The 22,991-nt window shown below is 44.6% G+C and overlaps 1 protein-coding gene across 5 annotated transcripts in view; it reads left to right on the forward strand.

The window, feature by feature from the left end:
• The window catches only part of zzz3 (zinc finger, ZZ-type containing 3), a 167,523-nt gene that overhangs the window by 3,592 nt on the left and 140,940 nt on the right, over nucleotides 1-22,991 (forward strand). The window contains exon 2 of one of the 5 annotated variants that reach the window (XM_072510411.1): nucleotides 16,732-17,055. The exons of 3 other annotated variants lie outside the window; for them this stretch is intronic. The gene's annotated coding sequence lies outside the window, so the exon portion shown is untranslated. Of the gene's footprint in view, nucleotides 1-2,514; nucleotides 2,663-16,731; nucleotides 17,056-22,991 lie in introns of those variants that run through there. One more of the 5 variants, XM_072510412.1, reaches the window with a different exon arrangement.

Below are 22,991 nucleotides of genomic sequence, written 5' to 3' on the forward strand. Positions count from 1 at the left end.
CACATTCCCCCCCTCACATTCACCCCCCCTCACTTTCACCCCCCCTCACATTCACCCCCCCTCACATTCACCCCCCCTCACATTCACCCCCCCTCACATTCACCCCCCCTCACATTCACCCCCCCTCACATTCACCCCCCCTCACATTCACCCCCCCTCACATTCACCCCCCCTCACATTCACCCCCCCTCACATTCACCCCCCCTCACATTCACCCCCCCTCACATTCACCCCCCTCACATTCACCCCCCCTCACATTCACCCCCCCTCACATTCACCCCCCCTCACATTCACCCCCCCTCACATTCACCCCCCCTCACATTCACCCCCCCTCACATTCACCCCCCCTCACATTCACCCCCCCTCACATTCACCCCCCCTCACATTCACCCCCCCCTCACATTCACCCCCCCTCACATTCACCCCCCCTCACATTCACCCCCCCTCACATTCACCCCCCCTCACATTCACCCCCCTCACATTCACCCCCTCACATTCACCCCCCTCACATTCACCCCCCCTCACATTCACCCCCCCTCACATTCACCCCCCCTCACATTCACCCCCCCTCACATTCACCCCCCCTCACATTCACCCCCCCTCACATTCACACCCCCTCACATTCACACCCCCTCACATTCACACCCCCTCACATTCACACCCCCTCACATTCACACACCCCCTCACATTCACCCCCCTCACATCACACCCCCTCACATTCACACCCCCTCACATTCACACCCCCTCACATTCACACCCCCTCACATTCACACCCCCTTCAGACACTGCTCAAGAGGAATTTTCTTTGTCCTACCCTTTTCATAGTAATTGTTCCCATTTTCCCCCCTCAACAACTTCCCCCAAACAAACGAAAGACAACACAGGGTCGTTTTAGGAAGTAAAATAAAAGTTCCCCCTGTCACTGGAGGCCTGCTTCTTTGTCATTTGCTTGGGTTGCTTCTGCCTATTTTAAAAACGCTTCTCCGGCAATTCAGTTCACTTGTTTTGTTATTTAGGAAGCAGCCTGCTCTTTTATTTTCAAATGAATGAGTGTGTATATAACTGCGTAGGGTTTAAATGTATAAATAAATGTTGTGTTGATGAACTATATTATGTATAAGGGGTGGCACGGTAGCACAGTGGTTAGCACCGTTGCTTCACAGCGCCAGGGACCTGGGTTCAATTCCGACCTCGGGTGACTGTCTTTTGTTTTATAAATTTAGAGTACCGAATTCAATTTTTCCCAATTAAGGGGCAATTTAGTGTGTTCAATCTACCTACCTTGCACATGTTTGGGTTGTGGGGGCGAAACCCACGCAAACACGGGGAAAATGTGCAAACTCCACACAGACAGTGACCCAGAGCTGGGATCGAACCTGGGACCTCGACGGCGTGAGACTGCAGTGCTACCACTACGCCAGCGTGCTGCCCTTTCTCGGGTGACTGTCTGTGCAGAGTCTGCATGTTCTCCCTGTGTCTGCTTGGTTTCCGCCAGGTGCTCTGGTTTCCTCCCACAGTCCGAAGATGTGCAGGTTAGGTGGATTGGCAATGTTAAATTGCCCCTTAGTATCCAAACAGTTAGGGAGATAGGGTTGAGGAGTTGGTTTGAGTGGGTGCTCTTTCCAAGGGCTGGTGCTGACTCGATGGGCCGAACGGCTCCCTGCACTGTAAATTGTATGTATGATGCATACTATAACAATGTACTAACAGATTTTATATTTGTATATACACATGTATTCCTATACTGACCAATTATATATGCATATATATTCAAATCCTGACAGATTTTATATATATATATATATACACATACACATATATTCATGTATTGACAGATTATGTATGTGTGTACTCATGTACTGACATATATAATATATATATAGACTTATATACTGACAGATTATATATGCATACATATTTAAATACTGAGATTGTATGTGCACATATTCATATACTGACATATATATAGATATACACATTTATTCATATACTGACAGATTTTGTATGTGCATGTATTCATATACTGACAGATATGTATTCATAAACTTGACAGATTTTATATATATATATATATATATATACACACATATAAATGTACTGACAGATTATGTATGCACACGTATTCATATACTGACAGATTTTATATAAATATTTATCGCACATATGTATACATGTACTGACCGGTTTTATATTTATATATACACATGTATTCATATACTGACATATTTTGTATGCACGCGTATTCAAATACTGACGGATTTTATACACACACAAATGTATATGTGTTTCTTTCCAAATAAACTAAAACAACAAATTGGGGGGATAGTTTAAAAATGCAGTTCCTTGAAGGGATATTGAATCAAAGTAAGCAGAATCTCACATCTAGTGTGTGTATGCGCGCAAATAAATTGTGTGTAATGTGTGGGGAACTTTCCTTTTTCACCCGGAGCGAGTCCTCAGCTGCTGCTGCATCAATTTTACTTGCAGTAAGTAGGTGGACTGACCAGTGTGTGTGTCTGGCTGGCTGCTCTGCTTTGTGTGCACTTTCTGTGGTGAAGTAACGCGGGTTTTTATTTATTATTTAATTCGGCGATAAATATGCGGAACACGTGGGGTTTTAGTGCAGGTTCAGCAGATGCAGCTCCCACTGCCCAAATGAACGGTATGTTTGCATTTGATTTTGAGTCTCGGGCACTTTGTTTTGTGTCTTTGTGTGTGTGTGCGCGGTGGTGGGGGTGGCAGTGAGCGCGGTTGCGAATCAGACCTTCGCATATGTGTTTTTTGGGGGGATGGGGGTAGAATTGGTCATTTGGAGGTCAGTTTGGAATCGGAAACGTCTCTTAAAAAGAGTCGGTTCCTTTTTGTCTGTGGGGCAGGTGGAAGTCTCCACGTGTGTGTCTGGCCATGTGGTTCAGCAGCCTCTTGCAAAATGTTAGTGCGACCGAATGGCGATAATTTTTCGCATTGTGCAAGTGAAGGGCGGGACAAGATTTTATTCGGATTGTAACTTCGCCTTCAGTTACAGTGTCTCTCGCTTTACCACTTAATTTTCGGGCTGATACACTATGTATCCAAGCGGTGCTGCAGATAACCGCCTGAGTACTGTGTAACTCATGGTTTGTTTTATTTATTTTTTTATTCCTGCTGTTTTGACTAATAATACTCTGCTGTTCCTGTCTCTGTGTCTCGATTACAGAGGGGGAAGCTAGCCTAACCCTAACCCTAAAATCGCAGGCCAGCACAGGTTGGGCTGTGATTCTCTGTTTGCATTTTGTGCGGCTGCAAGTTTGGAAAAGGAGGGAAAACGAGAACTTCCTGATCTGTTAGTATCACAGACCTGCCATCCATATCACAAATTATGAGATTATGGATTCGAACCCGTGCATGTGGGGCTCGGTCCAGGAGGGCAGGCACAACCTTGGACGTCCCCCCCCCCCTGGTCTAGATGTTGTTCACCATTCCAACCAAGGGATATTTTGGGTGATCAGTTTCTGAAACCTGTAACTGGTCGCAAACTCTGTAGTTAAAACGTGTTTGTGGTGGACTGTGCTAACTGAATTTACATGTTTGAGTTGCGTTTTAGAGCTTGAGTATGTGTCCTCTAGTTAGAATAATAGTGGGCAGGAGTACCTTGGAGCAAAAAGACGAACAAATCTGCTGTATAGAGTCTAAAAAGAAAGACAGGCTAGTTAGTGTTTCAGATGCGAGGAGTTCCTTACCCACTTTAATAATAATAATCTTTATTAGTGTCACAAGTAGGCTTACATTAACATTGCAATGAAGTTACTGTGAAAAACTCCTAGTCACCGCATTCCGGCACCTGTTTGTGTACACAGAGGGAGAATTCAGAATGTCCAATTCACCTAACAAGCATGTCTTTCGGGACTTGTGGGAGGAAAACGGAGCACCCGGAGGAAACCCACGCAGACACGGGGAGAACGTGTAGACTCTGCACAGACTGACCCAAGCTGGGAATCGAACCGGGGTCCCTGGCGCTGTGAAGCAACGGTGCTAATCACTGTGCTACTGTTATATCTTCAGTTCAGGATCTGACGGATGCTGTGCATTTCTTGATTATTATACTTTGAGCACAGTAAGAAGTCTTACAACACCAGGTTAAAGTCCAACAGGTTTGTTTTGATGTCACTAGCTTTCGGAGCGCTGCTCCTTCACTTCTTACTGTGCTCACCCCAGTCCAATGCCGGCATCTCCACATTATACTTTGAGTTAGCTTTGCAGTATTTGATTTTGCTTTTCTGCCTCTGGCATACTTAGCATAGTAAAACATCCCAAGGTGCTTAACACGAGCGGTTATCAAACAAAATTTAACAACCATTTAAGGAGATACTATTGCAGCTGGCCAAAAGCTTGGTCCAAAGAGCTTCTTAGAGGAGGGTGGAATTCCAGAGCTTGGGGCTCTAGGCAGTGGGAGGCTGCGGTAGAGTCAAGAAAAATCAGAGGTACAGAAGAGACCAGGATTGGAGGAGTGCAAAGATCTCTAGGCTGGAGAAGGTTACAAAGATAGGGAGATGGCGAGATCATGAAGGGAGTGCAAAGCAAGATTAAAATTTCTGAAATTGAGGTTTTGTAGGACAGGGTATCCATATTGGTCAGCGAGTACAGGAATGATGGGTGGTTGGGACCGAGTGCGAGTTAGAATATGGGCAGCAGAGTTTTGGTTAAGCTCACAGAGGCTGCGAGGCAGGAGACTTACCAAGTGAGCAATGGAACAGTCAGGTCCTGAGGTAGCAGAGGCAGGAATGAGAGTTTCAGCAGTAGATAAGTGAGGCAGGCAGTGTTATTTAGGTGGTACAGGTGGTCGTGGTGATGGAGAAGATATTGGACTGCAATTGATCTCAGAATTAAATGGAACATTAAGGTTTTGAAGGGTGGAATTTGTGGCTAGAGTATGTGGTGGAGCCCAAAGATAATTACTTTAATCTTGGCTATTTAATTGGAGGAAACCTCCTTCGATGTTTGTTGTCAGACAAATTGTATGACAAATTGGAGGCAGTGAGAGGAAATGTTGAGATAGAGCTGGGCATGTGGAGCCTGTTGCATTTTCTGATGTTGTCTATGAGGGGCAGCATCTAGATAAATTGGAAGGGGATAAAGAATGTTCCCAATGGTGGGGGAGTCCAGAACTAGGGGCCATACCTTGAGGATAAGGGGTAAACCTTTTCAGACAAAACCTTTTAGGTCAACATCAAGACTGAATCAGTATATTTTAATGGCGTGATGTTCATTCGTATTCATTTTGACTAGACCCCTGTGCCATTGACTGGGCTTCAAATCACCGGAGCATGATATTACACGGTAGATGTGGGTAAGATGTTTCCCTTGGTTGGGGAGTCTGGAACAAGGGGCACAATTTCAAAATAAGGGGAGTGCCACTTAAGACCGAGATGAGGAGAAATTTCTTTACTCAGAGGTTTGTGAATCTTTGGTGTTCTCTACCCCAGAGGGCTGTGGAAGCTCAGTCACTGTGTGTGTTTAAAGCAGAGATTGGTAGATTTCTGATGAACAATAACGTAAAGGGTTATGGGGATAGTGGCTGTAAAAGGCATTGAAATGTCCAATCAGCTATGATCATATGGAATGGCAGAACAGGCTTGATAGGCTGAATGGCCTATTCCTGTTCCTATGTTCCTGCACAATTCAGTGTATTCTCTGAAGGCACTGCCGAAGTTTTGGAAAAGTAAATCTATAATTGTCCTGCTGTGTGTTTTTCCACAGTTCAAGTGAACACAGGATTAGCATTTCACACACCCACCAATCTGCTTTCCTGAAATATTTGATCACACAATGAGGGTTTTGTTGTGAAAAAGAAAACACTCATCCATCTTTTGTAGAATAGGATGTGGATGACAGAATCAAGCTGGTGTACAGCACAGAGCACATTGTATTTTTCTTTTGGTTTCCTTTGTTATTAATGAGTTACTTAAATGTTACATCTGCAGAGATTATTTGGTGTTAATTTCCCACCTCTGCAAAGTTATCAGGAATTTAATCCTGAAATACTGAATTTGAGCTGGATTGGACCAAATCTTGAAAACTGTTGAAGTGAATTGCTCTTCGGATTAATTCTTAGATTCTAGGTTTTGAATCCAGTGAGGCCTGTATTCTTTTTTTGTCGGAAAGCATGGGCTGAGGGGGAGATATTATTGTACTATCTGGAGCAAGAATTCACATTTTTAGAATGATGCTCAGGAGTCCAAATGAAAATGAATCCTCAGAAGCTCCATTGTTTCTACAGGCTGTCATAGGGTGTGTCTTTTCCTGCCAATCTTCTCTCTCCTCCTCTCCTGATTTCCTTGCTGGGGTAGAGCTCCACCAGTTGTTCGCTGCCACTTTGCTCCAGTGGCCATTCCTTATGAGTAAGCCTGGTCAGATGGCATAAATCTCGGTGCAACTGGGGCCTCATCTGCTGCCTATGCATATTGAATTGTGTATGCTTTTCTGATGAAGGAGCTGTGAGAACGAGTGATTCCAAAAGACCTGTTGGACTTTAACCTGGTTGTAAGACTTTTTGATATGTGGTAGTGGTGGGATGATTTAAGATTCTCTCCTGCCAGTCTGTATTCTGAAAATTACCCTCAAGATGTCAGTGCTTTATATGATGGAATGTGTTTGGTGGGGGGGGGAGAGAAATGTAGCTCCTTCCAAACCCCCCTCCATCAACCTTCTGCAACCATGCACTACCAGCAAGGACTATTGGTTAGTGATCATGTGTAATGATCTTAGATACTCTTTTTCCTTTCTCCTAACCTAATGCAGTGGTCACTGTTGTAATGTATGCAAACCATGTTTTTGGTTGCTATGGCTCAGTTCACTTCAAAAAAACTTTGCAATTATACATCCCTCCCACGACCACCAGATGTTTTTTAAGTGTTTTACAGCCAACAAAGTTTTTATTTGAAATATAGTCACTGTTGTAATCTTTGGCGATCACTCGGTAACAAGTACGATTGTCACCTAAGAAACTCTGTGTTACTGGTCATGGGTTCTATGGGTCCTTGTGTTGCTGATGAGCACGATCCTAGAGTAGCACGATCCTAGAGTAGCATCTTCGACCACACACTCGCAGGAGTTTCCGGGAGGTGGGATTGGTCCTTTGACTCTAGATCGCTGGTGCTCCATTTCCGGCCTCCTCTTGACTCTAGATCGCTGGTGCTCCTTTTCCGGCCTCCTCTTGCCGTCGAGTGTCCTTGAAGAATTGTGTCTCTTCAATCAGGAGGTTACTTCAAGTAGGTCGCTTCTGAGCAAATGTCTCCTAGGAGGTGACATCCATGTTGCATTTCTCGAGGTAAGCCTTCAGAGTGTCTTTGAAGCACTTCCTTTGTTCTCTTGTTCGAGAACATTCCTAGAACTGGGCAGAGAATATTTGCTTTGGCATTCCGGAGTCTGACATGGGCACATGGCTGGCCCAGCAGAGTTGGTTTTGGATGATCATGATCTCGATGTTGATGCTCTTGGATCTTTCTAAGGGCGCTGATGTTAGTACACCTGTCCTCCCAGTTGATGCGGAGAATCCGTCTCAGACAGCATTGATGGTACCTCTGAAGGGCCTTGAGGTGGCGTCTGTACATTGTCCAGGTTTCTAAGCCATATAGAAGAGTTGGGAGGACAACTGCCTTGTGCACGAGGGTCTTGGTGTCAGCACAAATGTCGCTGTTATCAAAGGCTCTCCTCGGGCATCCAAAGGAAACACTTGTGGATTGAATGCAATTATGGATCTTTACATTAATGTCAGCCCTTAGATGAGAGGTGGCTCCCCAAGTAGGGGAATTGGTCCATGTTTGGTAAGGTTTTTCTGTTGATCTTGATAGAGGGAGAGACCAGATTTTGTCCTGGGGCGGGTTGGTAAAGGACTTGAGTCTTCTTGAGGTTGAGGCTGAGACTGATTCTTCGGTATGCTTCCACGAAAGTCAAGCATGGCTTGGAGATTCTCTTTTAAGAGAGTGGAGATGGCGATGTCATCTGCATACTGATGTTCCACGAGTGATGTCAGTGTTGCTTTCTTCTTGTATTTCAACTGGTTGAGGTTGAAAAGTTTTCTGTCCATCCTGTAGACGATGTCCACTTCACTGGGAAACTTGTTCTTGACAAGGTGGAGGATGGTGGCGATGGAGAAAAGGGTGGGGGCAATGACACATCCCTGCTTGACTCCAGTCTTGACCTCCAAGGTTTCTGTCTTATTTCTGTTGGTGAGGACTGTCGCGGGCATATTGTCGTGGAGGAGTCGGAGGATTTTGATGAATTTCTTTGGACAGCCGTCCTTTGACAAGGTCTTCCGTAGCACTTCTTGATTGACTGAGTCAGTCAGATCGATGAATGCCATGTAGAGTGGTTGACATTGCTCCTGACATGTCTCTTGAAGTTACCGAGCAGTGAAAATCATGTCAGCAGTTCCACGGTTTGGCCATAAACCACACTGGCTTTCCGGAATGATTTCTTCAGAGACTGGGCGAAGGCGGCTAGCGAGGATTCGGGCAATGATCTTCCCGGCGATGGAGAGTAAGGAGATTCCTTAGCAGTCCCCACAGTCTGCTTTTTGTCTCCTTTCTTGAACATGGTGGCAATGACAATATCCTTGAAGTCGGCAGGAATTTCTTTGCTGTGCCACATTTTCAGGAATAGCTGCTGGAGATGACGGGTGATCTGTTCTCCAAGTTTCAAAATCTACGCTGGAATCCCATCCACCCCTGCAGCTTTTCCATTCTTCATGTGTTTAATGGCGGCTTCAACTTCGCCCACGCTTGGTGGGAGTCCATCTTTGAATAGGAGTTGGGAGATTTCCTCAAACACCTCCTCATCTCTGAGTGTATCACGGTTTAGGAGTTCTTTTGAAGTGTTCTGTCCATTTTCTGCCTGTGTTCGGTCCTTACTCCGCACCGGTTTGAGGCCTAGGGTGTTGTGTCCATATATTGCCTTGGTGGCACTGAATAAGCCCCAGGTGTCGTACTTGGCGGCGAGGAGTTCCAGCTCCTTAGCTTTCTCAGTCCACCGTAAGTTCTTGATTTCCCTAGTTCTTATTTGAACCTTCGCTGTAGACCTTGGACGTCATTTTCCTTTCTTCTGACCTAATGCAGTGGTCACTGTTGTAATGTAGTTAATTATGGTTGCTATGCCCTAGTTCGCTTAAAAAAAAACTTCCGATTATGCATCTCTCCCATGATCTCCGGATGTTTTTAAAGTGTTTTACAGCCAAAAAAGTTTTATTTGAAGTGTGGTCACTGCTGTAATATAGAAAACGTGGCAGCCAATTTGTGCACAGCAAGATCCCGCAGACCAGTGCTAATGACTAGATAATATATTTTTGTGATGCTGATTGAACAATAAATATTGGTTGGAACACCCTTGTTATTCTGTGTAGTGTCATGGGATCTTTTTGCCCACCTAAGACGCGGCCTGAGTTTAATATCCCACCTGAAAGATGACACCTCCAACAGTTCGGTACTACACTGGAGTGCCGGAGTTGAACTTTGTGCTCAAGTCCATCTTGGGACTTGAACTCTGAACCTCCTGACTCAGGTGAACCTGCTACCAACTGAGTCACTGCGGACAGACACAGACTTCGTCATAACCAACTGAGTTCTGGCATGATGGGAGAAACTGAACAAATTAATTAGTTACAAGTATCGTGCAGCAGGCGTGTTGAATACTAGTATTTACTTTAGTGCAAAATCATTTGAGTGCCCTTATACTAAGTATGCCCAATGTTTTGGTGTATAGTTCAAAAGAAGAATAGTTAGATATTTCCAACAGGAAATACAGGGCTGTGGGAAGAAAGTAAGGAGAGAACATTATTTTTTGATAGCAGTTGAACAAACGTGGCTACTTTCTGTGCTGAAAATCTTTCTATCATTCTATTATGGGAATGACACATCTGCGTATGCACACGCATGTGTAAAATGTTTGTCTATTTAGCAGGGAATTGAAGCACCAAAGGATTTGTTTGCCGGATGTTTTGACTGAGCTGTAGTTCTATAGTTTTTGTTCCACTCTGCTCGATAGTGGGTTGAGGGAGGAGAGCCCAAGAGAAGTCCGATTAACTATGTTATCCTGCTGTAAAACACTTGGGTTTACATGCAAGGTATTAGCACAAAACAATTATGGCCGGGCTCACGTACTCTTAGGAAGGCGGGAATAACCATTCAGCCCCTTTGAGCCAGTTCTGTCAATTTAATTAGAGTGTAATGCCACTCCACTTAATTGTCTTTGCTCCATAGCCCTTGATCTGCTTACCCTTTTGTCTGCTATTGCTCTTGTTGACGTCTACGTTGGTTAAGGTAGTGAGGATGGAATTGAAGGGGAATGCAGCTCCAGGCATCTCCATTTGTCAATAACCTGAATATATTGGAGTATGCTCCTTCAGGTGCCTGCAGCTGCCACCTGGTGCTTTCCTCAAGTGTCCCACTTCGTACATGAACCTAGACCATAATTGGTGTAGGTATTAAACTATAGGAGGATTTCCAACTGAATCTTGATATTTTGCTTGCATGCACTCTTTTTCTAATAGGAGAGTCACTGGTTGGAAGCCCCCACTACCTTTACCTTTCCCCTCCAGAACACACATTTATCCCTGTTGTCTTGCCCAACTTACAACACACTTCAATATTTACCTGTCACTAATGTGATTTGGTGTAGGCCAGAAATTGAGCCATTGACTCTTGCACGTGATAATGTTTTAAATGACGAGCCAATTACCTGATGTCAAATCTGGCACAAAGACTATTACAACAGTCGTTTTTTTAATGTCTTCCCCTTTGATTTGTTGGGGAGAGTTCCTGAGGCTTCACCCTGTGCAGTAGAATGAAGTTTGGAAACTTTGCAAGCTGGGGAACTGATTACAACACCATATCCTACCTTGGAGCAGCCTGCATGACCAGGGCACTAATGTATTTTCTTATCACTGTCTCGGCTACTTTAGTGGCTGACTTCCGACCTTGTACCTTCTGTAAACGTGAGTTCACTCAAGACTTTGCTGCCCAGATCCCACCTCATAACAAGTCTCGTTCACTCATCACCCCTGTGCTTGCTGACCTTTGTTAGCTGCAACACCTCAAACATAAAATTCTTCTCGATCATATCTTTAAATAGCCTCATTCCTCAACCCATCATTAACTTCTATGACCATCTGAGAAACCTCTTTCTCCGATTCTCATCCCTGACTGTGCCTTCAGATGTCTTGACCTGGAGCTCTGGAATTCCCCCGCTAAACCCGTCCATCTCTTTGTCCTCCTTTAAAATTGTCCTTCACACCTTCAACTTTCGTCAATGGTCCGAAAATCTCTTGCGTGGCTGAGCGTCAGATTTTATCTGAAAACGCGTCTGTGAAATGCATTGAGATGTTTTGCTGTGTTAAAGGTGTTACCTACGCGCAAGTGATGCAAATGTGAATTAGGTCGACAATCCCGCAGTATTAGGATGTTTTTTTTTTTTTGCATATTCCCACCCCTCTTGAAGGCTGTGACTTTGGCTATGTTTGCGTTGGTGCTGACTACTTCTAGCAACTTGTTAAGTAGCCATTCTTCATGCTTTAATGGAGTGTGAGCAAACTATTTGACTGTGTCAGGCATTGGTGGACAGTTTCACCCTGCCCTTACCCAAAGCGTGTGCACCTTCCGGAAAGCTGTGATCATAATTGGGTATTTTTTTTCTTTTTTCCTTCCACCATCCGCTTTGAGGCCAAACCTATCTGAATTGCTGGTTAAACTGATATTAGTTATGATTTTGGAGTTTCCAATGAGGATTATAGTTAAAAGTTCATGACTAGCTTTGCAGACAGAAGACTAGTCCCAAATTTAATAGTGCATATCATTGTCCTGCAGTATGCAAGTAGTGAGATTGCAACTTGCAGTTTGATTTAATGTAGGAATATTGCTAAATTTGAGTTATATCAGTGACTAAATATCAGTTGTGGTTTACAGTTGCTGTAGTGCCTCAGTATATTGCTAAATCTTTTTGACATTGAAAGGGGCATTTCAATTATCCGAGTGCATGAATGTTTCAACAGTGCTTTTTTACGTTTGGGTGAATTGTCCACAGAACTTTCAGTAATCGGGTGTGATGTGAACATAGAACATACAGTGCAGAAGGAGGCCATTTGGCCCATCTAGTCTGCACCGACCCACTTAAACCCTCACTTCCACCCTATCCCCGTAACCAAATAACCCCTCCTAACCTTTTTTGGTCACTAAGGGCAATTTATCATGGCCAATCCACCTAACCTGCACGTCTTTGAATGTGGGAGGAAACGGGAGCACCCGGATGAAACCCACGCAGACACGGGGAGAACGCACAGACAGTGACCCAGCGGGGAATCGTACCTGGGACCCTGGTGCTGTGAAGCCACAGTGCTATCCACTTGTGCTGCCCGTGAGCTGGCTATCTCAAGTATGATATGATGGCTATCTTTTCTTAGAAAGCTTCTATGTCTGATTTGTGGCTCATGAAAAAGAGAAGCTTCCTTTCTCAAAATATGATATGTGAGTCTTTCTCATTGATACCGAATAACTAGCTGTTGAGGCCTACTAGTAAGGAGAAATGTTGCAACGTGTATTTTAACCTGTTGGCATCTCATTGATCCCAGGTATCTTGTTCCTAGGGCTCTTGATGGCTCTTTGCACCTCTGATCTGGGAATTTCTCCCAGGTTGCCGCTCAGCTTTTGAGGTGCATTGCTGTCAGCAAACTCGAACGTGGAGCTGGGGCAGGGCTGGTTGAGTATTTCCCGAAAGTGTTCCACTCATCTTACCTCCTGCTCCTCTGTCAGTATTCTTGTCCTTGATTGGTACAGTGGTGTTGCTTCCTGCACAGTTCCTGTACAACCCTGTACAGCTCAAAAGTTGTTCCGATTTGCTGCTTGTGCTTCCCTACCTTTTAACTCTATCCATCCTCGGTTGACTCCCCTGCAGCTCCTCTTCATGGCTTGAATTTTAATATTTTAAAAACTTGTTTAGGGGATGTGGGCGGCGCTAACTCGGCCAGCATTCAATTCCCATCTCTAATTGCCCTTAAGAATGTGGTAGTGTGCTACCTTCCTGACCTGCTGCAGTCCATGTGGTGTAGGAACACACACTGTTAAGGAGGGAGTTCCATTATTTTGATCCAGCAACAATGACAAAACTCTGATATAGTTCCAATTCAGGGTGGTGTGGGACTTTGAAGGGATTGTGCAGGTGGTGGCGTTCCCATGTGTCTGCTGGCTTATCCTTCTAGGTGGTGGAGGTAATGGGTTTTGAAGGTGCAGCTGAAGGAGCTTTGGTGAGTTGCTGCAATACATCTTGTGGATGGTACATACAGCTGTCACTGCACGTTGGTGGTGGAGGGAGTGAATGTTTATCGTGGTGGATATTTTTATATAATTTCTTCCCCCCCCTTTTCTTACCTTTTCTCCCCATTACTTCTCTCCCCCCCCCCCCCCCCCTTTGTAAATTTTACCTCTCTCCCAGCCATGCCCCCCCACATCTACATCTGTCACAGCTTACCCTCTGATTTTAGTTTCTCTGCTGTTTGGCCTTTCACACCTTTTATTCTCTCTTGGGACTTCCGTTAGCTCTTTTCCCTTGGTTTCTGTAGCTTTTAGCACTCTTTTCCCTTGGTTCTGTGGCTATGACATCTTTCATTTCTTCGCCCTACGGTATAAATATCTCCCACTTTCTATGCCTTATAGGCCTTTTCTCATTAGAACGGAGAAGGATGAGGGGCGACTTGATAGAGGTTTATAAGATGATCAGGGGAATAGATAGAGTAGACAGTCAGAGACTTTTTCCCCGGGTGGAACAAACCATTACAAGGGGACATAAATTTAAGGTGAAAGGTGGAAGAAATAGGAGGGATATCAGAGGTAGGTTCTTTACCCAGAGAGTAGTGGGGGCATGGAATGCACTGCCTGTGGAAGTAGTTGAGTCGGAAACATTAGGGACCTTCAAGCAGCTATTGGATAGGTACATGGATTACGGTTAAATGATATAGTGTAGATTTATTTGTTCTCAAGGGCAGCACGGTAGCATTGTGGATAGCACAATTGCTTCACAGCTCCAGGGTCCCAGGTTCGATTCCGGCTTGGGTCACTGACTGTGCGGAGTCTGCACGTCCTCCCCGTGTCTGCGTGGGTTTCCTCCGGGTGCTCCGGTTTCCTCCCACAATCCAAAGATGTGCAGGTTAGGTGAATTGGCCAATGATAAATTGCCCTTAATGTCCAAATTGCCCTTGGTGTTGGGTGAAGGTGTTGAGTTTGGGTAGGGTGCTCTTTCCAAGAGCCGGTGCAGACTCAAAGGGCCGAATGGCCTCCTTCTGCACTGTAAATTCAATGATAATCTATGATTAATCTAGGACAAAGGTTTGGCACAACATCGTGGGCCGAAGGGCCTGTTCTGTGCTGTATTTTCTATGTTCTATGTTATATAGCTTTGTCAAAGGGTCATCTGAACTTGAAACATTAGCTCTTTTCTCTCCCTACAGATGCTGCCAGACCTGCTGAGATTTTCCAGCATTTTTTCTTTGGTTTATTATGCAAATAAGGAACAAGGACTAACTTGACCTAATCTCAGACCTCCAGCTCTCGATGCAGAGAACTTTTCATGTTTAATAAGTGTTTTTTTTCCTTGTTCTTTAACCTAATTAGCAATCCTGTGACTCTGCTCCTCCACGTTTTAGAAAAAAAAGTAAAAGTTATGGTCTTTTGAGCCAAGGTTCCATTCTGGGATCTTCCCACCCATTTACACCATCAACTGGGATGGTAAAAATGTGGAGCTTCTCAAGTGTTGTTGGAGCTGCCCTCATCCAGGCAAGTGGGGAGTATTCCATCACACTCAAAACATGTAGGGGCTGTTTAGCACAGGGCTAAATCGCTAGTTTTGAAAGCAGACCAAGGCAGGCCAGCAGCACGGTTCAATTCCCGTAACAGCCCCCCGAACAGGCGCCGGAATGTGGCGACTAGGGGCTTTTCACAGTAACTTCATTTGAATGAAGCCTACTTGTGACAATAAGCGATTTTCATTTCATGTACCGTGTAGATTTTGGGCGTCACGAGGTGAGTTACTGTCTGTAGAATTCCCAGCCTCTCATCTGCTCTTGCAGCCATAGCTTTATCCAGTCTTCTGTATTTCTCATCATCTTGTCTTTGTTTAATGTTCTTTTCCTGTTCCCCCTTGCCCTTCACCAGCTTTTTTCCATCAGTTAACTTCCACACTGTGTTAGTGATTCCTTGTTCTTTGTGGGTTACTCTCCTCTACCCGCTGATTTTTTTCCCCCTCTCTTTATTCCCACTTTTGAAGATTTTCCATCATTTCTCAATGTTGCCCGACTTCTTTAGTAGTTTGAATCCGTTGGAGAGGGCGAGTGTGAAATTGTCTGACATGTTCTTGTCCTTCAGTCTCTCGTTGCGAATGGGCCATTATGACTTTGTCGACATTGCTTTCTTCGGTCAAACAAAGCTTTGGGGGGGGGGGGCGGGCATGAGCTGTGATGGAGGTGCAGAGAAGCTTCAGTGTGATTTGGACAAGTTTAAGTGAGTGGGCAAATGCAGGGCAGATGAAGTATGTGGATAAATGTGAGGTTAACCACTTTGATAGCTAAAACAAGAAGGCATGTATATTATCTGAATGGCTATAGAGAGAGAGGGGAATGTGCAATGACACCCGAGTGTCCTCGTACACCAGTGAGAAGATTTGAATACAGGAGCGGGGTGTCTTGCTGCAATTATACAGGGCCTTGGTAAGGCCACACTTGGAATGTTGTACGCAGTTTTGGTCTCCTTATTCATAGAATTTACAATGCAGAAGGAGGCCATTCGGCCCATCGAGTCTGCACCGGCTCTTGGAACGAGCACCCGACCCAAGGTCAACACCTCCACCCTATCCCCACAACCCAGCAACCCCACCCAACACTAAGGGCAATTTTGGACACTAAGGGCAATTTAGAATGGCCAATCCACCTAACCTGCACATCTTTGGACTGTGGGAGGAAACCGGAGCACCCGGAGCAAACCCACGCAGAGGGTTATCTGAGGGAGAATGTTCTTGGTATAGAAGGAGTGCAGCGAAAGTTTACCAGACTGATTCCTGGGATGGCGTATGAAGAGCGATTGAGTCAGTGAGGATTGTATTCACTGCCGTTTAGAAGAATGAGGGGGGGGGATCTCATTGAAACCTATAAACTTCTAACAGGACAGAGTAGATTCATGTTCCTGATGGTGGAGTCCAGAACCAGGGGTCACAGTCTGAGGATACAGGGTAAACCATTTAAGACTGAGATGAGGAGAAATTTCTTCAGCCAGAGAGTGGTTAACCTGTGGAATTTGCTACCCCGGAAGTAGCTGAGGTCAAAACAATGTATGTTTTCAAGAAGGAGTTAGATATAGCACTTGGGGCTAAAGCAATTAAAGGATATGGAGGAAAACGGAAGACTGTGATGGCTGAATGGCAACAAGATCTTTCCATTACCATCAGGCCACAGAACATTGAGGAAATCAACCACTTGCCCTACCTGGGAAGCAACATCTCAAGGGAGGGTGATGTTGAGATCGATGTCCACACAAGATTTGACAAAGCAGCACCGGTGTTACAGCCGCTCCATGTAGTCTGGACATCCAGCACCATCATCACAGCCATGAATCTGCGGCTCTATACGCCCATGGCAGTACCAACTGCAATCCATGCCTGCGAGACATGGGAGAGAGTAGCAAAGGTGTAAGTTGTAAAAGTAAGTTTGATGTGTTTCACCAGCGTTGCCTACATAAGATCCTGGGACCGATGAAGAAGTGCTGCAGTGAAGTGGTCGGAAGTGCCTGCAGGGCATTGTGGCGGAGAGATGACTGAGACTGGCACGACTTGTATTTTGCCTCTTGGATGTGTGACCCACCAGAGTGGCAGCAGAAAGGACATTACCAGATGGAAACAGGCTGGCCAAAGAAAATCTGGCAAAATACACTTGAGGAAAGCCTTCAAGAGTGGAACACCACCTGGGCTGGAGCGAAAGAAATTGTAATGGACCGGGGTTTGTGGCAGTGTCTTGCCATTGCCCCAAGCAAGACTACAGGAGCTAAGTCTGTAAGTATTCTAACCTGACCAGACTGTTTTTATCAAGGGTGTAATCTCGAGAGACTCGATCTAAGAGTGCCTTTTATTTCCAATATTTTAACAATTCTGTAAGGTTGTCCCACAGTGTTACCACTTATAATCTGGCCATTAATGTGCATTCTCTCAGTGTAATTTTAAAAAGTGTTCTGTCATGTTGTCAGGAGCAATCAAAATCCTCTGTTTCAAGGTGATGTATTATTTTCCATCAGAACTGAGAAAAACAATGGGTACAGTATCTATAATTTGCAAAGTTTAATGCTGAATGTTAATCGATAGAATTCCAAGAAGGGAAAGCCAAATTATTTAGGGAATTTCCAATCTGATATTGGAATCATTAAAACAATCCTGCAATCATTCCTTTTGAGATCGAAAAGAGCTCATTCTTTGTGCATAAAGACTCAAAAGCATGTTTCAGTGAATAGACTACTTTTGAAGCGTAGTCATTGTTGTAATATTGGAAGCGTGCGTGGCAGCCGATTTCTGCATAAACAGTAATGAGATAATGAGTAGTTGTTTTTCCTGGCTGGGTTAAGACGAGAGCTCATAGTCTCAGAATAAGGGATGGGATGTTTTGGACTGAGGTGAAGAGACATTTCTTCATTTGTTAATTTTTGGAATTCTCTACCCTGGAGGGCTTGGTTGTTAAGTATATAAGATCAGCTGAAGTATTCGAGGGATATGTGAATTGGATGAGTAAGTGGAGTTGATGCATAACATTGGTAGGCCACATGTGGCCCATCAGGTTACTGAGTGCAGCCTACAAGACATTTTGTTGAATGTTGACCATATGACAAGGTTGCCATATTCTGCTGCTTTTAATTTCTCCTACCAGCATGACTAAAGTGATACACGCGTAAAGCAAGAACACGTGAAGTGAGATGTGTGCCAAATGTAGACAACATTGACTGCGAGAGCTGTGCGCTCCCTCTGCATCCAATCAAAGTAATAATAATAATCTTTATTATTGGCACAAGTGGGCTTACATTACAGTAACTTCAGTGCAGTGTTAATGTAAGCCTACTTGTGGCAATAAAGATTATTATTATTATTAACACTGCAATTAAGTACCTGCGAATAGAATAGCCCCTAGTTGCCACACTCTGTTCGGGTGCACAGAGGGAGAATTCAGAATGTTCAATTCACCTAACCAGCACGTCTGTCGGGACTTGTGGGAGGAAACTGGAGCGCGCGAAGGAAACCCAGGGAGAACGTGCAGACTCCGCACAGACCGTGCCCAAGGCGGGAATCGAAGCTGGGACCCTGGCACTGTGAAGCAACAGCACTACGGTGCCGCCTTTTTGTTTTTACCATTTGAAGTTGATAGCTCTATTAATATATGAATGATTACACATTTTCTGTAACTCATTATGAAACTTTTGACGTATAAACATATTTTATCTTATTCATGAGAGTCGTGATTAGTGAACAAGCCTGATTTTAATCTCATGGCCCACTGAGATGAAGGAGGGCTACTCAGCCCATTCACTAGCCTAGGTTGCCCATTACTGATGTAATTGGTCAGCCATAATGAACAGTGGGGTGGTCTGAAGGGGCCGCATGGCCTACAGCTGTTCCTGTTTCTTTTATTGGCCAGGGTGCTGGAGAGATCATCCCTCCTTTTCTTTGAAATTGTACCATGGTAACCTTTACAGTGCGCCCACCTGAGAGGGTGGACATGGCTTCAGTTTAATGTCTCATCTGAATGCCGGCAAAAAATTTGAACTGGATCAATTCACTATACCCTTAGATAATAGACAGTGGTGTAGATGAGGTGAATGCAGATTGTTACTTCAAAGTAGAGCAGGAAAGTGGGGCTGCAGGATATAATTAATTTAAATTTAGAATAAGTATCGGGGAAACTATTTCCTCGAGGATGATGAACTTGGAGCAATCACAAGGTAATAGAGCAAAACCTTGGGAGTGCCTTAAGTGGTAACATCGTGTAAATGTGTCTGACTTGAAGAAATTCCTTGTATTTTTATTTTTATTTCACTGGCATTACTGACTGCATCAGGTCCTCTTAAATTGGTGCCTTTCTGCTGTTGCTATTTTTGTTGCGGGGTGGGGGGGGGGAAATAAGACACCTGTTATAACAAAGAAAAAAACTCTGCAGCTCGGGTGCCCAGTTTAATATGCTCTTCAGATTCCGGCAGAGCTTGGGTTTCATTGTAAGTGAACTATGCCACACACCAGTGTCTGTCCAACGTCTGTTTTCAAACCCTCTCCTTCATGGAAGTTTAGATTGATAAAAGTTGGAGCAAAACACTTAGGATTACATTGTTGCACTCCAATAAACAGGGTTTTGGACTGATGGCAATGTTGTTTCCAAATGTAAGACATGCAACATTATTTTAAAAAATCTCTTGGTTACAAACTAACACCAAGCATGAGGAATATGCACCGGATTATGTTATGTTCAAGTTTGCAAAAAATCAAGCTTTCTTTGTAGTTGAAAGTGATGGTTTTCGGGAAGTTGAGCAGTGGGCAGTGAACACTGACCTTTCACAAACCCATAATCTTAAGTCCCTTCTCCCGTTGTTTGGAATTTCACAAATGTCACTGGAATAAGTAAACTTTGAAAGATCTGCCGGGTGGATGGGAGGGTCTGTTTGGTTAGCAGCTGGTATGCAGTGACCGAGTTAGGCAAGTTGCATCGTAAAATCAGACCGTGCTGGAGACGCTTAGCAGATCAGGCAGCATCTGTGGAGAGGGGAATGGAGTTAACGTTTCAGATTCATGAACCCAGCAGAACTGAAAAGTTGTCAGGAAGAGGACAATAGGGGAAGTTTGTTATCGGCTGGATAGCAGGGCTGACAAAATGGCGTAAGTGATAACGATGCAAGTTAAAGAGCGGCAAAGGGACAAGTATAGAGAAAAAGATGGGTCCAGACCACAGGAGTTTTAGTGTTTTGAGTGGGACAGAGGTCCGTGGGAAATCTTTCCTGGGAATGCGGTGGATGAAAGGCGGGTAGATCCCAGGACTATGTATTACCTATTTTGCTTTCTTTGTTCTTTCATGGGATGTTGGCAACACAGGGAAGGCCAGCATTTGTTGCCTATTTCTAATTGTCCTTGAACTGAGTGGCCTATCAGGCCACTTCAGAGGGCAGTAAAAAGTCAACCGCATTGCTGTGTATCTGGAGTCACATATAGGCCAGACCAGTAAGAATGGGAGAATTCTTTCCCTTAAAGGAAATTGTTGATGGTTGTCATGCTCACCATTGCTGATGGTAACTATAAATTCCAGATTATGAATTGAATTTAAATTCTAACGGCTGCCAAATGGAATTTGAAGCCATTTTCAAAATGTATTTGTTGAATGGCTGTGAATGTCACTGGCTAGGCCAGCATTTAGTGCCCTCCTCTGATCGTCCCTGTTCCCAGAACATTAGCCTGGGCCTCTGGATTACGGGTCCACTGACATTACCACTCCGCCACCGTCTCCCCTATATCTCACTGGCTGTATGCAGGTACGGGGTCCACATCTCCTCCGCTCCATTCGCTCTGGTGCCGCCAGTCTTCAGTGCCAGGAGCTGCTGCCCGAGAGGAAATGGGAGCAGTGGTTCAGACCTGAAGTTGCTGATGTGGTGAAGTCAACATCTGAAATTAGTTTCCAGCATTCTTTTATTTTTCCTTGAACTGAAAACCAGTGTGTTCGATAGTGTTATCTTTGGTTGGGTACAAAAGGGCTGGTGGAGGGAGAATAGTGATGGTGCAGCTGTCATTAGGGTTGACTGTGCTTTATTCATATTATGTGACAGGGTAGGCTGGATATTGCAAGCGTTTCCGTTAACCTGAGATATCGGGTCCAGAAACATCTGTTTCTTCTGGGATATCTAAAAGTTGTTCAGGTGGGTCCTAGAGACTCTTAAGCAGTTTGAATTAGTAGCAGATTTGGTGATTTGTATCTGAATCTTGGCACTTCTGTTACCTCATTTTGATTGACCTACTTTTTAATTAAAAAATGCTTTTCCATGGCATTGTTTTCTCTTCCCTCCCAAATACATTTATTCCTTGCTGGGACTGAGTTCCACTGGCACCCTCCAGTGCTTTGAATGTTTTGAACCCAGACAATGTGTCGACAGGCTGTTAAACTGCCAGAGCACCAGCACTGAGTTGGGTCAGGTCCTCAAAACACCCACGTACACATACTACAATTTGGTTTCCTTGTATTTTCAGTAGAAGTAACTTTTCATCTGTGTGTGAAGCCATCCGTCCTCATAGATGTCGCTGGCTGTGCAGTTTTACATGACCTATTATACAGAAATATTGGCTCTTAAAGGTGCAGATGTGGCTGTTTCTCAGGCGAGGAGAATGCAGGCTTAGGATTCTATGACTAAAGTACGAGAGCAAGATGAGTAAATCTGTTTTATTTGATAAATATGATATGAGCAACTGTGTTACTGGATATAATTGGCTTTTTGTATCAGTCCTTTTCTTTTGATGGGGGTGTATGCAATTTTAAAACTCGTTGAGGGTTGTGATACAGGAGATTTGACAAATGTTTAACATGGAGAGTGATACTATTCTAATATCTACTTGCTACAGTACCCTGCTTTGGTTAAGTTGTATTTGTTTCATGAAATCACTTTGGTATGTCAGACTTGTAGCAGACTTTGGGTAGTGGAGTGGAGCTTCTGCTATTTCACGCAATTTAGGTCACTAGCATTTTGGTATTCTTTGAAGTGCAGTGTTTGCCACAAAAGGCATGTGGCTGAAGGATTCTGGGTATATTCTGATTTTAGAATGCGTGGTGTTTGGCCTTGTCTGATGGAAATGAAAAAATGAAATGAAAATTGCTTATTGTCACAAGTAGGCTTCAAATGAAGTTACTGTGAAAAGCCCCATGTCACCATATTCTGGCGCCTGTTCGGGGAGGCTGATACGGGAATTGAACCGTGCTGCTGGCCTGCCTTGGTCTACTTTAAAAGCCAGCTATTTAGCCCAGTGTGCTAAACCAGCCCCTGTTGCTGGGAACTGGGGAGATTGCTCGCAAGCTGAGACCCATTCACTCAGCACAATCTACCCAAGCATGGCAACCGCAAAAGGGTTGTGTTCCAATTGACAGTGTGCAGGGCCTTCTCGCAAACTTCCACCTATTCCTGAGCCTAACTAATCTCCCACAAACCAAGAACACATGAGCTTCCTTATCCCCTTGATCTGTAACAATAATAATCGCTTATTGTCACAAGTAGGCTTCAATGAAGTTACTGTGAAAAGCCCCTAGTCGCCACATTCCGGCGCCTGTTCGGGGAGGCCGGTACGGGAATTGAACCCGTGCTGCTGGTCTTCACAAGCCAGATGTTTAACCCACTGAGCTAAACCAGCCCCAGGCACTGTTGTTCCCAGTGCCAAAACATTATGGCCAAGAGATCTGATATATCCATAGTCTTCCTTCAAGAATTGTGCAGTCAAAATTGCATCATCACATCTGAATTATCTTGAACTCTCTTTTTAAACAAGAGTTTTAAAAAATATATATATTTATTAAAGTTTTTTAACACAATTTTTCTCCCTTACAAACAATAACCCCCCCCCCCCTCGTAACAAAAAAAAAAACGAGAAATCGCGCAGAGCAAGATATATACATGGCAAAATGATATATTTACACAGCTTTGTACACTGGCCCTCACCCGTACGTGCCAGTTTCCCCAACCCTTCACGTTATCTCTTGCTCATCCACCCGGGTCCCAGGCAGTCGTCTCTCCCCCCCCCCCCCCCCCCCCCCCCGACGTCTCTTCCCCCCCCCCAAGGTTGCTGCTGCTGCTGCTGACCGACCTTCCTCTAACGCTCCGCGAGATAGTCTAGGAACGGTTGCCACCGCCTGTAGAACCCCTGCGCAGACCCTCTCAAGGCGAACTTAATCCTCTCCAACTTTATGAACCCAGCCATATCATTTATCCAGG

The sequence above is a fragment of the Scyliorhinus torazame genome, chromosome 7 (assembly GCF_047496885.1).
Source record: "Scyliorhinus torazame isolate Kashiwa2021f chromosome 7, sScyTor2.1, whole genome shotgun sequence".
NCBI lineage: Eukaryota > Metazoa > Chordata > Chondrichthyes > Carcharhiniformes > Scyliorhinidae > Scyliorhinus > Scyliorhinus torazame.